Source organism: Hetaerina americana, unplaced genomic scaffold (assembly GCF_022747635.1).
Source record: "Hetaerina americana unplaced genomic scaffold, ioHetAmer1.1.p SCAF_12, whole genome shotgun sequence".
Lineage (NCBI taxonomy): Eukaryota > Metazoa > Arthropoda > Insecta > Odonata > Calopterygidae > Hetaerina > Hetaerina americana.
In genome coordinates this window covers 34,213,082-34,225,474 of record NW_027286292.1, presented here as the reverse complement: position 1 = coordinate 34,225,474, position 12,393 = coordinate 34,213,082, and positions in this window count along the sequence as shown.

The following is a 12,393-nucleotide window of genomic DNA, read 5'->3' as shown; positions in this document are numbered from 1 at the left end:
ATGTTGCAATTTATTTCATGTAAATCTCTAGCACACAAAATGAGCAATACTACCACGTCCAATAAAAACGCAAACTGAGGCCATTAAAACTTTATTTTGCAAAATTTATTCTACATCGATTTTGTCCCCTTCAAAGTACTCTCCATTCCTTGCTATGCATTTATGCCATCTTCTTTTCCACTGTTTAAAGCAACTTTGGAAGTCCTCGGCAGTTAGGCTTTTTAGTTTTCTCATCGTTTCTTGCTTTTGTGTGTTCACATCTTCCCAGTGATGTCCCCTCATCACATATTTCCATTTTGAGAATAGGAAAAAGTCGCAGGTGGGAAAGATCTGGCGAATAAAGAGGATGATCAAGGATGGTGATTGAATTTTTTTGCCAGCAACTAGTGGACAATCATTGCTGAATGTGCAGGTGCATTGTCAAGGTGAAGGGTCCATTGATCACGTTCGGTTAAAATACTGTGCACTATTGATTTTCCTGAATTCAGTTCATCAGCTATCATTCGGATGGTTTTTTGACAATTCGTAAGGACAAGGGACTGCACACTATCAATGTTGTCATCAAAACAGGTGGCTGAAGGTCGTCCCGACCTTGCATTATCCCTGGCATCTTGTCGGCCATCTTTAAAACACTTAATCCACTTGAAAACATGTTTTCTTCAGAGCATTTTCACTGTAAACAGCTGTCAACATTTCAGTAATATCTAGGTAACTTTTATTGCACTTCATCTAAAAACTTGATGTTGATCCATTGCTCCATGATTTTGTCAATTATCATTTTCGACAAACAGTAAAAACAAGGACTACAGAAAATAACATGACTGGCATCTTAAAACACAGCACGACAATCCTCCAAACACAGACGGCTCATTGGGTCATAGGCAACTAGCGGCGCTGTGGGTGGGGCTATAGTCTTGAGTCATGGCCACCAGATTGCACCAGTTAGTGCATTTATTGCACAGGCCACGTATATTTATATATGCAAGAAACCATTTTGCTGCTACCATGATGACTTTAGGCTTTAGTTAATTTTTTAAGGTAATAAAAAGGGCAATGAGGATTGCCTCAGGGAAGCCATATTTGCCAATTTTCAAGGGATAATTAAAAGATAAAGCCCAGAGGCAACTTTAGTTACATTGAAGGTTTTTCATTCGATAAATAAGAAGTGATAATTAAATGAAATAATATTTGTAGTCCTGTCACTTATTGTGAAAACTCCTTTTAGAAGGAAGGGATACCCTCAAAAATACCTGAACTGGATGCTTTTGCTTACATCTTGTGGGGAGTATGAATGTTTTGCTGGCCATGCAGCTTAATTTTCCCTTTTGCTCTCATGTGGTTTTGTAAATGTTGGCTAACAGTTACCTTTATAAGTGCTTAGATGTACACTGAAGTCTGATTCTTTGATTTTTTCTATTTTGAAAGTGTTCGGGTTTGAAAAAAAGGAAGTTATTTTCCGCACCCTGTAGAAAGGAACAATATACGTTTTCACTGATTTTCCTTAATATTACCCTTTTACTATTTGCAAAAAGATTGTATTAATAGTAAAATTTCTGTGGAAAATAGCATCATTCCTTTATATGTTGTAGACATTTTGTTTCACTAATAAAGGGAATATGATTATTCTTCCAGGCTTTCCTAGCCAAGGTGATAGAAATTTTCACCTGTATATGTTGCAAAGAGCTACTCTATGAACCAATTACTACAGAATGCCTGCATACTTTTTGCAAGGTAAGTTGAAATTATGACTAAAATGTTTCCTACTGCATAAGAGGGTGCACAGTTATATTAGATAATGAAATATGGATAAAGATTAATTTTGGGTTTACTTCAGTTTTGTTAAATGTCAGCTATGGAGTCATACAATATAATTTTGATTATCCCATGACTATGTAGTGATCATAGAGAGTTAGGAAATATCCCCATAAGTGCTTAAATCTATTGTTCTGTCGGTAGAACCCTTATTTCCTGCATGTAAAATTACCTAAGTGTCAAATGGTCTATTTCAGTCAGCCAGTATGCAGTACCAACTTGGTAAAATTGGGAATTATTTTCTTTTATATGTTCCATTTTAGTTCCAGAATATTAGAAGGATCATTTGCTGTATGACTTATTACCTCTCCACATTGCCAAAATGAACTTTAAGTAAAAGGAAGCTCTCAAGTTAATGAAGCTTTGCCTTAATTCTCTAAAACCTTTTTCTGTTTATTAGAAATAAAAATGGACTACATTTATTTAAGGGAAATTTTAGCTATTTTTATCTGAAGGTTTCATGACAAAATAAAATTAAAGCATTTAAATAAAAAATCTCTTGGTATGCCATGCATTGAATTGAATCATTCTGATTTTAGCAACTGGCATTCAGTTAAAAATTAATGCTAGATTAAAATCTTGATTTGAAATTGATTGAATTGGTTCTTTTTGAAAATGTAATTATCCATCTTGACTTAATTTTAGGGCACTAAATGCTATATCCCCTGGATGTTCATCCTTTCCCGATTAAGATCAAGAGATTTTGTGATTTGGGAGGGGTAAGGTTTACCAATTCTTGATTTAGAAAGTGTTATCATGACATTCAAATGCACCCAGTTTCCAAGTGAAAACTGTGTTCCACGTAGAAAGCTATCATTATAATTAAAGAATGCCATATGGACTCCAAAATACACCATGACATTATAGGAGGAGATGGATTGAGAGGTTAAAACTCAGACAGGACTTAATGTACTTGGACGATGCTCTTATATTTAATTCCATCACAGAAGAGCATGCCCTCTGTTTGCAAATAATTAGAGATGTTAAAGGAGACCAAACTAACTTAAGTTTGAGAAATGTTTATTTGCACAGAAAGAAGTTGATTATTTAGGGAATATTATTGGAGAGAGCAGTTTTTGTCCTGAGACTGGGAAAACTGGTCCCGCGAAAAGCTTTCCCACTCCCGATTAAAAGGAAAGATTCGCAGTCATTTTGTGGCTTGGCTAATTATTATGAAATGTTTATTAAAAATTATGCAGTAACGTTAAGACCACTAATAAGGCTATTACAGAAGAGAGCAGATTTTGTATGGAATCTAGGGAGTGGAAAGACCAGGACTCACCAAAAAACACCCTAGTCAGGTGTTATGTCGTGATGTAAGGAATTTCTCTGTGGGAGCAAATTGTTGCTCGAAGAAAATTGGTTAGGGCTTCCCATCAGATGAGCATTGACACGGCTACATGCTGCTGAAGTGAACTGCTCTACTACAGAGGGGTTGGCTGCTGTGGTATGGGGTGAACCATATATGGTACTATTGTCAGGGGATAAAATTTATAATATTTATAGGTCATCCGGTCCTAAAATGGATGTTTAGCAGAAATGACTTCTGTATCTGTAATTGGGGAGTTGGATATAGATGTGATACTTAAGTCTGGGAAGCTACATCAATATGCAAATTGATATGAGTCCTGGCCTACCACTTGGAGTGCAGTTGCTGTGATGAACATGTGGTATTCTTGTTTTAAAAAACATTTTTTCTAAGTAATCGGAATGGAGCAAGAATTTTATTTCCTAAGATTGTATGAAATGGGATAATCTAAAAATTGTGTAATCATCCTCTCTCAGAGCACTTGGGGAACCAGTCCATGTATCATGTTCAGAATTCCTATTGTTTGCCTGGGATGTTGAAAGAAAAAGGAGCGGCCATTAAAGCATATATTTATTTATTTTTATTTATTTATTCAGTATAAGTCCGAAAACAGCACATTTTGGCCTTTACATCAAACTATTAACAACGATAACAATGGACACATTTACAAACACCCAAGCCCTAGATGGAGGGAAACTCACCCAGGCGGGAATCGAACCCGCGACCCTTGGAATGGCAGACGAGGACGTTACCCCGCCGCCACCGGGGTCGGCATTTCGTGCTAACAAAGAAGTCCATATGGTAAAAGGCAACTCAATTCTTCTTGTCTTCCCACCAAGGACAGACCTTTTATTTTGTGGACATTGTATGACCATTCCACAAAACCAGAAGGGGTTACTATGTATAGCATCCATACATAATTATTTCTCAAGATATGTAACATATGTACCAATGGAGGACTAGATGTTTGCAGTAGTATTACTAAAGAAAAGGATTATAAAATTTAGTCCAGCCACAGAAATCGCTGAATCTCCAAAGAAGTAATTTTATCTCCGAAGTTATTCTCATTGTCTCTATGCTCCTTAATATCGAAAAGCTGAGTACATCTCTTTTCCATCCTATTTAACAGCAGCTCATAGGAAGAATGAGCAGTTCTTGAGTCATTTATGTGAACAGTGAAATGACGATTCATGTGTGAATGCATGTCATATGCCATTGCAGCCTGTAATACTGTGGAACATCACTTACCAAACACCTTACACAGCAAGTAATTTGCATAGCAAGGAAAGTATTAGTGCCAAAAACGACTTGCTGAAAGAGTGACTTGTTGCATAGTAAGTGATGAGAAGAGGGTTATTCCCAGATTATTGCACTTCTGCTACTGCAGTTTTTCTCTACCACTCATTCCACTGGGATCTTAGCCTTGCTAGTAATCTCACATTTTTCCAAACTTGTGTTCAAACATTTTTAGTGATTTTTTTTGTAGAAAGTTTAAAAATATTTTATTCTTAGTTTTAAAATTGACCCTGAAGAAAATCAAGAATAAAGCTACTAGAGAATAAATATTTAAAATGATAGTAGCAATGAAAAGTAAAAATCTTTGAAAATCGGGAACAAGGTGTGGGCGTGGCTGATCTAGTATGCACATCAACAATCAGTTAACATAAAGGATTGGCCTTTTCTTCAAGAATGTGGAGAAGACTAAAGAGATAGATGCTTCAAATATAGTGACAAGAATCATGCAATGCAATGTCAATGCAAGGAATTACATATTCTCAATGATGTTGAAAGATTGCTTCTCATATGCATTAATGAAAAGCAATTGCAATGCAACACCATTAACGAGAATATAATTTGTGAGAAGGGGAAAGTGATTTAACTGATCTCGTTAATAACGTCAGGGCCATCAATGGCCGAACAAGTATTTAAGGGGAGCCGTACATGGTTTCAGAAGTTAATGAGAAGAATCATCATGTACGGCATAGTGAAACAGCAAGCTCTAAGTCAAAGGCAGCAGGGAACTTCATCGGTGACTACAAAAAGCTCAGATTCTGAGGGTTACCGGCCCGAAAAGGTTTTTAATTCTGATGAGATGGGTCTCTTTGGGAAGATGATGATAAAGCGAACTTATATTTGTGCAAATGATAGTAGAAGAGAATGCATTGCCTGACTACAATGCAATGAAAGGCCATCTCGTGTTGCTTTTGAACACATGCGAGTGGCAACTTGAAAATCAAACTTTGATTTAAAATTGCCAATTTTTATTTAATCATGGTATTATGCCTGAAACATCTCTTTTTATGATGATCAAACCCTTGTTTAAAAGATTTGGTGTTTTCCCGGCGTATCAGCTGCGTAAATTCCTCTCGGGTCCTCCACCGGGTTATATCGTCCATATTGGCCGACGTTTCAATGTCCGACTCAGTCATCGTCTTCAGGGCTTCAAAGCCCTGAAGACGATGACAGAGTCGGATAGGGCTTTGAAGCCCTGAAGACGATGACCAAGTCGGACATCGAAACGTCGGCCAATATGGACGATATAACCCGGTGGAGGACCCGAGAGGAATTTACGCAAACCCTTGTTTGTTAACCAACGAGAAACTCAACGAGCCTTCCAGAAATGTTGAGTCCAAAACAGCAGGCTAAATGAGATCTGGATGTCAAGGGAAACTTTTGCACCTTGCCATGCAAATAAGGGATTGCCTTAATATGAAGGCTGTGGCGATGCACACCATAAATTAATTAAACCATCATTCTTAGTTGCATTTTTACCAAATTTTGAAGCGTGTCATAAATAGTTAGCAATTTATTTGATTTGCTTTTACAAATAGAGTTCGCATTCCCAGTTGCATCATTCCGCGATAGAAGAAAAGGTGAACGTGATCCATGATCCTAAACAATGTGTACATAATTTTCTTTGAATAAACTGTGCATAACTTTTTTTTGGCATGGAATGCATTATCATATTTTATAGTAATTTATTTGGAAAAATTCATTTCACTAAAAAAGTGTTTTGTTTTACGAGAAAGATTATGAAATAGGTTATGCTTGTATTATGATGTTCTAATATAGTAGCTTACACAGGAGCACAAACTGTCATCTGCTTTAAGTTGTGCTTGGTTACAGTATGAACTTTGAATGCATGGATAGAGATTTAAATATCCTGGATATATGCTTTGTAGCAGCATTAAGATGATGTGGGCAAAGTTGCGAGAAAGCAGTAAAAGAGTGAGTGGCAAACAAGTGAAATTACTGTCATGGACACACAGTTATTGTGAATGCAATTTAGAAACTCCTTTTTTTTTTTGAAACTTCAAGGGTAGGCTGTACTGAGTGCAGTCAGTCAATTTTCAATTTTAATTTTGAAGTCAATTGTCACATGTAGAGGATGTGATTTGTACCCAAATTAGCATCACATATGTACTGAACAGTCATAACCTCAAAATGGTCACAATGCTGAGAACAAGTGCGAAGTATAACCAAAGAGCCGTGATTGTTTAAAGTGGACACGTTGGTCGCTCAGTTACAGATATTATTTGATTCATTGGTCGCTCGTAGGCAGAAATTGTTTTTATGGTGCCTCAGATCATCGTTATATAATGTTATCACCAAGTGTAATGAGTCTGATAAGTCTGAAAATGGATTTACAACCCTAGTGAGGAATCTCACTAGAAAGAGCACGTTGTCAGGACGTCCGACGTCATCCAAAGGACTCAGGAGCTCATTTTTGAGGATACAGGGCAATCGATCCATAAATTGTCATCTGTTGTTAGTGTGAGTGAAAAGATTATGCATACAGGAAGGCTCTACAAGTCTTCAAGTCTTACACCATAAAAATAAGACAAGTTATCCAAAGCTGTGAGTGCAAAGTCAGTCGAACATAGCAACCTGCTTTTTTGTGCCTTAAAAAAACTGCTGCTGGATGATTAATTTTTTTCTTATGAAAGAGTTCTTACTGTGGATGTTAAAACCAGCTGTGGGAATGACTGCTGGCTAGCACATGACTCTGAAGATGTCCCCTTTGTTTCCATAAAGAAATTTCTGGCGCATGTTCACGTGCAAGGAGCTGTGTTCAGTGAGGTTGATGTCATGCCTCAACATTTTTTTGACGAAGAGGAAAAGTTGATTTGTGTGTTCTGACAAATGCAGTGAAGCCGTGGATTTAAACTGTGTCATCTGGAGGGCTGTATGTTTTCCAGCAGGATGGTGCGTCAGCCCATACAAGTCATTTGGTGCAAAATTGGTTGTTGGCAACGTTGATATGTTTTGGTCCAAAGAAATCTGGCCTCCCAACAGCCCAGATTTAAATCTGTCAGGCTCTTAGTGTGGAGCTTGATGGAAAGGGTCACCAACAAGTCCAGACATCTGAACGTTGTGTCCTTAAGAGCTATTATTGAAATGAAATTCTCCAATATGGACCCTGGTGGTTTAAAACATGCCTGCAAATGCTTCAGACCAAGAATGGAGGCTGTCGTTCAAGCCTCCAAAAAATGTTGTGAACATTTTCATATTTGTAGTAAAAAATGTTGAGAAAAATTGTTTAATTTGTTTGGATATTTGGACTGTACCCTGTGCATCAAAATGTGATTTATTAGGAGTAACTGAAATGGAGGAAGAGAAAAAAACTTGAAAAGAATAGCTAAGGGAATGTGGCCACACTATTGTAAGCGCGTATGTCAAACCTCATTATGCAAGGTTCTCGTTAAGCTAGGTTCCACTGTAAAGAGAATGCCTTTGATTATTATGTATGACTCATGCATTCATTTCCCGTGTATTTCAAAATCTTGGAGACCCATTGAGAATGAGTCTCACTCCTTCCCTTTTATTCAGTTTTAATAAAAACCATTTTGTGGCATTGGAGGGCAGTGATTTTTTTTAAATATTTGAACATGAACTGCTGATTCTGCATACAACAGGATTTATGTTGCTTCAAGGTAATCTTGCTCCTGTGAATATGATGTGCTCATGACTAGTAATTTTACAGTGTGCCACAAGAATATTATGAGGTCTGTTCAAAATGTTTCCAAACTTTATTACAAAAAAATACTTCTCTAACAAAGTATTGGTCGGGGCCTGTTTCAAAGTAGTGTCCTCCCCAATGTGTACACTTATCCCAATGGTGTTTCCACTCCTTGAAACAGTCCTGGGATGCTTCTTCCGGAATGCTCAGAAGCTCCTCCGTTGAATTTTTCTCTATCTATGGAATGGTGGCAAGTATTTTTGCTTTGAGCAGGGTTTTTAGTTGGGGGAATAGGAAGAAGTCACATGGGGCCAGATGTGGTGAGTAGGGTAGGTTGGGAAGTACAGTGGTCTTTTTTTTTTTTGCTAAAACCTCAAGAATTCTGAGAGGCAAATGAGCCAGCGCATTGTCGTGGTGGAAAAACCATTCGCTGCTCCTCCAAAGTGAAGGCCGTTTTCGCCTGATTCTCTCTTAGGTGTTTCAAAATCCCCAGGTAGTGCTCCGTGTTGACAAGCTGGCCATTAGGTAGGTGTTCGTGATGCACAAGTCCCTTTGCACAAAAAATGGTCAATATCACCTTGATATTCAAGCTAACTTTTCAAGGTTTATTGGGGCAGGGGGTGTTTCACCAATCCATTGTGAAGTTGCACTTCTGTGCCAATATCATATCCATAAGCCTATGACTCATCACCTGTTAAGATCCTGGACAAGAAGGTTTCAGCTTCTTTAGCTCGATCAAACTGCAGAGTTGAACCAAGATGCCATACTCTTCTGCAAGATCTCTGACAGTCGTAGGTTGATTTGCTATGACAAGATTGTTCACTTTCTTGATGTGGGGGGTCATCAGTCGACATTGTCTTCAGGATCGCTCGTAGTCTTCTCCTGACTGCCACCCCTTTTTGATCCAGGTAAACCACTTGTAACACTTGGTACGTTTCATAGCGTCATCATCATAAGCCTTGGTATTCAACTCAAAAGTTTTTTTTTAAGGATTTGCAGTTTCATGAATTCCACAGAACAATTCTGATTTTATCTAAGAACTCAATTCTGCAGATTGATTTTTTTGGCACACTCCACTAACAAGCCTGTGCATAAACCGTCATAACTGTTCAATAAAACAAAATCTCAACAAAGTGATTGAAGAACGTTATTATGGAAGTTTTGGGGACACAACTCATAGCAGATTGAAAAATAATCCTTTGGAAGTGCGCCATTCAAAAGGTTCGGGAACTCTTTGAACAGGCCTTTTATGCTCTCAAATGGCTATTTTGGAATAAAATTGGCCAGAAGTTGCTCATTTAGCTGCTAATGCCTTCATAAATTACCTTCCTGTGTCTGAGGGAGTCTGACCAGTCACAATGAAATTAAGTGGAAGTGATTTGATAGCAAATGCAAATTACTGCAGTATATCTGGAAATTTTAATGCCTCACAATAGACTTCTTTGACATAAAGCAGCACTAAGCTTTGGAACAGTTGCATTCTGTTAATTTTAGTAATTTGAAAGTGTTAAGGGGAGATAACAAGAGCCTTAAATTCAGCAGAGGAAAGATGTTGTTATTCTGTATTGGTTTGTATTAATTATGTAAAGCGTTTTTGTTGCCCTAAATTCTTCCATGATTGATGTGACATGTACATGTCATGTTACCTTCTGAAGAGGGCTGGCATATATTAGTTTATGGTTGGAAGTCTTTTGGATTACTAGTCTAGATAATTATTGTTTTAGTATCGGCGATTCTTCAAGCATCTTAAAAGGAAGTAATTTTTTCGGTCTCATGTCTCCTTCACCTTTTGCTGCTGATATTGTGGACTTTGATTTTTTCTCGCCCTATGAGGATGCCTCTTTTGAACCCTTATCCCAAGTACCCCCTCCCCACCTACCCAGTAAGTACCTTTCCATCCAAGACACATGGAGAACTCACAGCAAGTATTCTGCCAATGCTGGGAGAAAGAGGAAGTCGGAGAGAGAGGAGGGAGAACATGGAGATGGGCCTTGGGTTGGAGTTGAGCAGGTAGCGACAGTGAAGTGGTGTTTTTCGGTAGATAATAGAGATTTTTTCATTTTCCTTTGCTTCATGTTCCGAATGCTTGCCAAATACCTAACCAAACTTGGGGCTTAACACACACTAGGTGAAGTTGAAGCAAAGTAAGGATTAATAAAATTAAGTTAAAAAATATTAACCTTAGTAGTAAAAGTTTTTTATTACTCCATTTTTCTCTTGGTATAACCTTTATTTCCTGCATGTACTATTACCTTAAATAGCCATGATATTCAATGGTCTTTTTCATCCTAGTGTATTTTACCACCACCATTTAATTGGGGATCCTATGCTTTCACATGCTTCATTTTATTTCCAGTGTTGCATACAAAGATCCTATAAGGCTAAGATTTATACCTGTCCGCAGTGCCGAAAGGTTCTACAAGTCCTACAAAATTACGAAGTAAATCAAGTATTGTCATCTGTACTTCTGAAACTTTTTCCAGGGTATGAGGAAGGAAGATAAAAAGTTCCTTCATTCAATTGAACTTAAAAAGGAAGTAATGATTAACATTACAGTGAAGATCATTGTTATGATTTTAACATCTGAAGTAAAGATGATTTTATTGTAACTTGAGTTATACAAGATCATTCTCTCTTTGTTTTTTATTTATATTATTCACGGAAACAAATTTACAGTAAAGAAGATAAAAATTATAACTTTATTTAAAAAAGATTGTATTTTTTGTTTTTTATTGATATTATTCATTGAAAGAGTTATTGCTTTTAGTCTTTATGAATGGTTAAGTAGTAGTTCAAAGAGCTAATGCAGGCTACCCACCATTACTGTCATTCCTATGCCTTATTTGTTAATGTTATTTTTTGTATGCCTTTTTAATTAATTTATATTAATGTGTTCTATGAAGGAAAATAAACACATGAACCCTAATTTATATGAAGTTTTTCTTAACACATTCAACCAATGCATGCCCTGATGGTGGCAGGGTGCCACAAACATATTCCCTATCTGGTGGTGTTCAAAAATGTAAAAAAAATAATTTTTTACTCTTTCTTTATTTTATTCTATTCCATGTTATTGTTTTTATAAATATTAAATTTTTATATCAACAATCCATGAGTATGTGGTATATAAAAATTGAATTTTTATATACCACGTACTCATGGATTACTAATGAAGCCTGGGAGCCAAGACTTCCCCATCTGGCGGCAAGACTGAATGATGAAAGGCAGCATGATGAATGTTAATTTTTCCTAGTCAACTATACATTGAGGGGGATCAAGTGACAGCCAAACATTAATTCTTAATTCAGACACACTGAAAATAATAGATATTGCGATTCTTAGCATTAAAATGAATACTATTTACACTCAAGCCTGTATCATTCACTGCTATTTCTGGTTGTCCCTCAAATCCAAATGAACACATCAATCGTCTTATGTTGTTGTTCTTGGTGAATTGGAGTGGAAATGCACTAACTCCAAATGAAAATGGAACTAGGTAAAAGACTGGGACAATGAATAACAAATTTGGCATGCCAAGAATCTGTTAGAAGAAGCAAACAATTAAAGGTAAGGACAAATTTATTTAAATGTCAAGCATTAGTATATTTTGAAAGAAGATTTTCATTTAAGAACTTCAACTCTGGCACTATTAAGATCAAGTGTATCTACGGATCATGGGAGTAGAGTTCCTTCTTGTGTATTATTGTATAATCAAATAGCTAAAATAAATCAATTTATTCCAATATTTAAGTGTGCTAACTCATTTTTTAGGGTTTTGAACATTAGCAGTTAAACTGATGTAAATGATTTGCGGTGAAACCTAAAGGTATGTAGCATGCCCATCTTTCAGCATTGTCAGGTAACCTACCTTGAACTGATGTAACTAGCATTGCCACTTAGTGAGTTATTCACTGTGAGAGATTTCCAATTGAGACATTGGAAATTCCAGGAGAATCCTGGAGGTCCTCCTTTGATTAATAAAATTTGTAATATAAGCAATATATATTTATGTTGTTTTTTATTTTTGAGCAAGCTATATGTATAAATGTGCATTCTGATTTCTTATGGTGGAGTATTTCAGTCTACATTCTTGCTGAATTTCAATGAGGTTAAATCTGGAAAGGAATTGATAAACAGAGAATTATTATAACAAAGTTATTGTATTATTGGATATTTTTCAGATATTGAAAAATTTACCAGAATTAATGAAACTTTTGAACAATAAACTAAGCATAGTTTAACATCGATTAAAATGATATAATAGTTAAATGTTAGATATCTTCGAGAGAGAAGACACTCTTATTTATTGTAT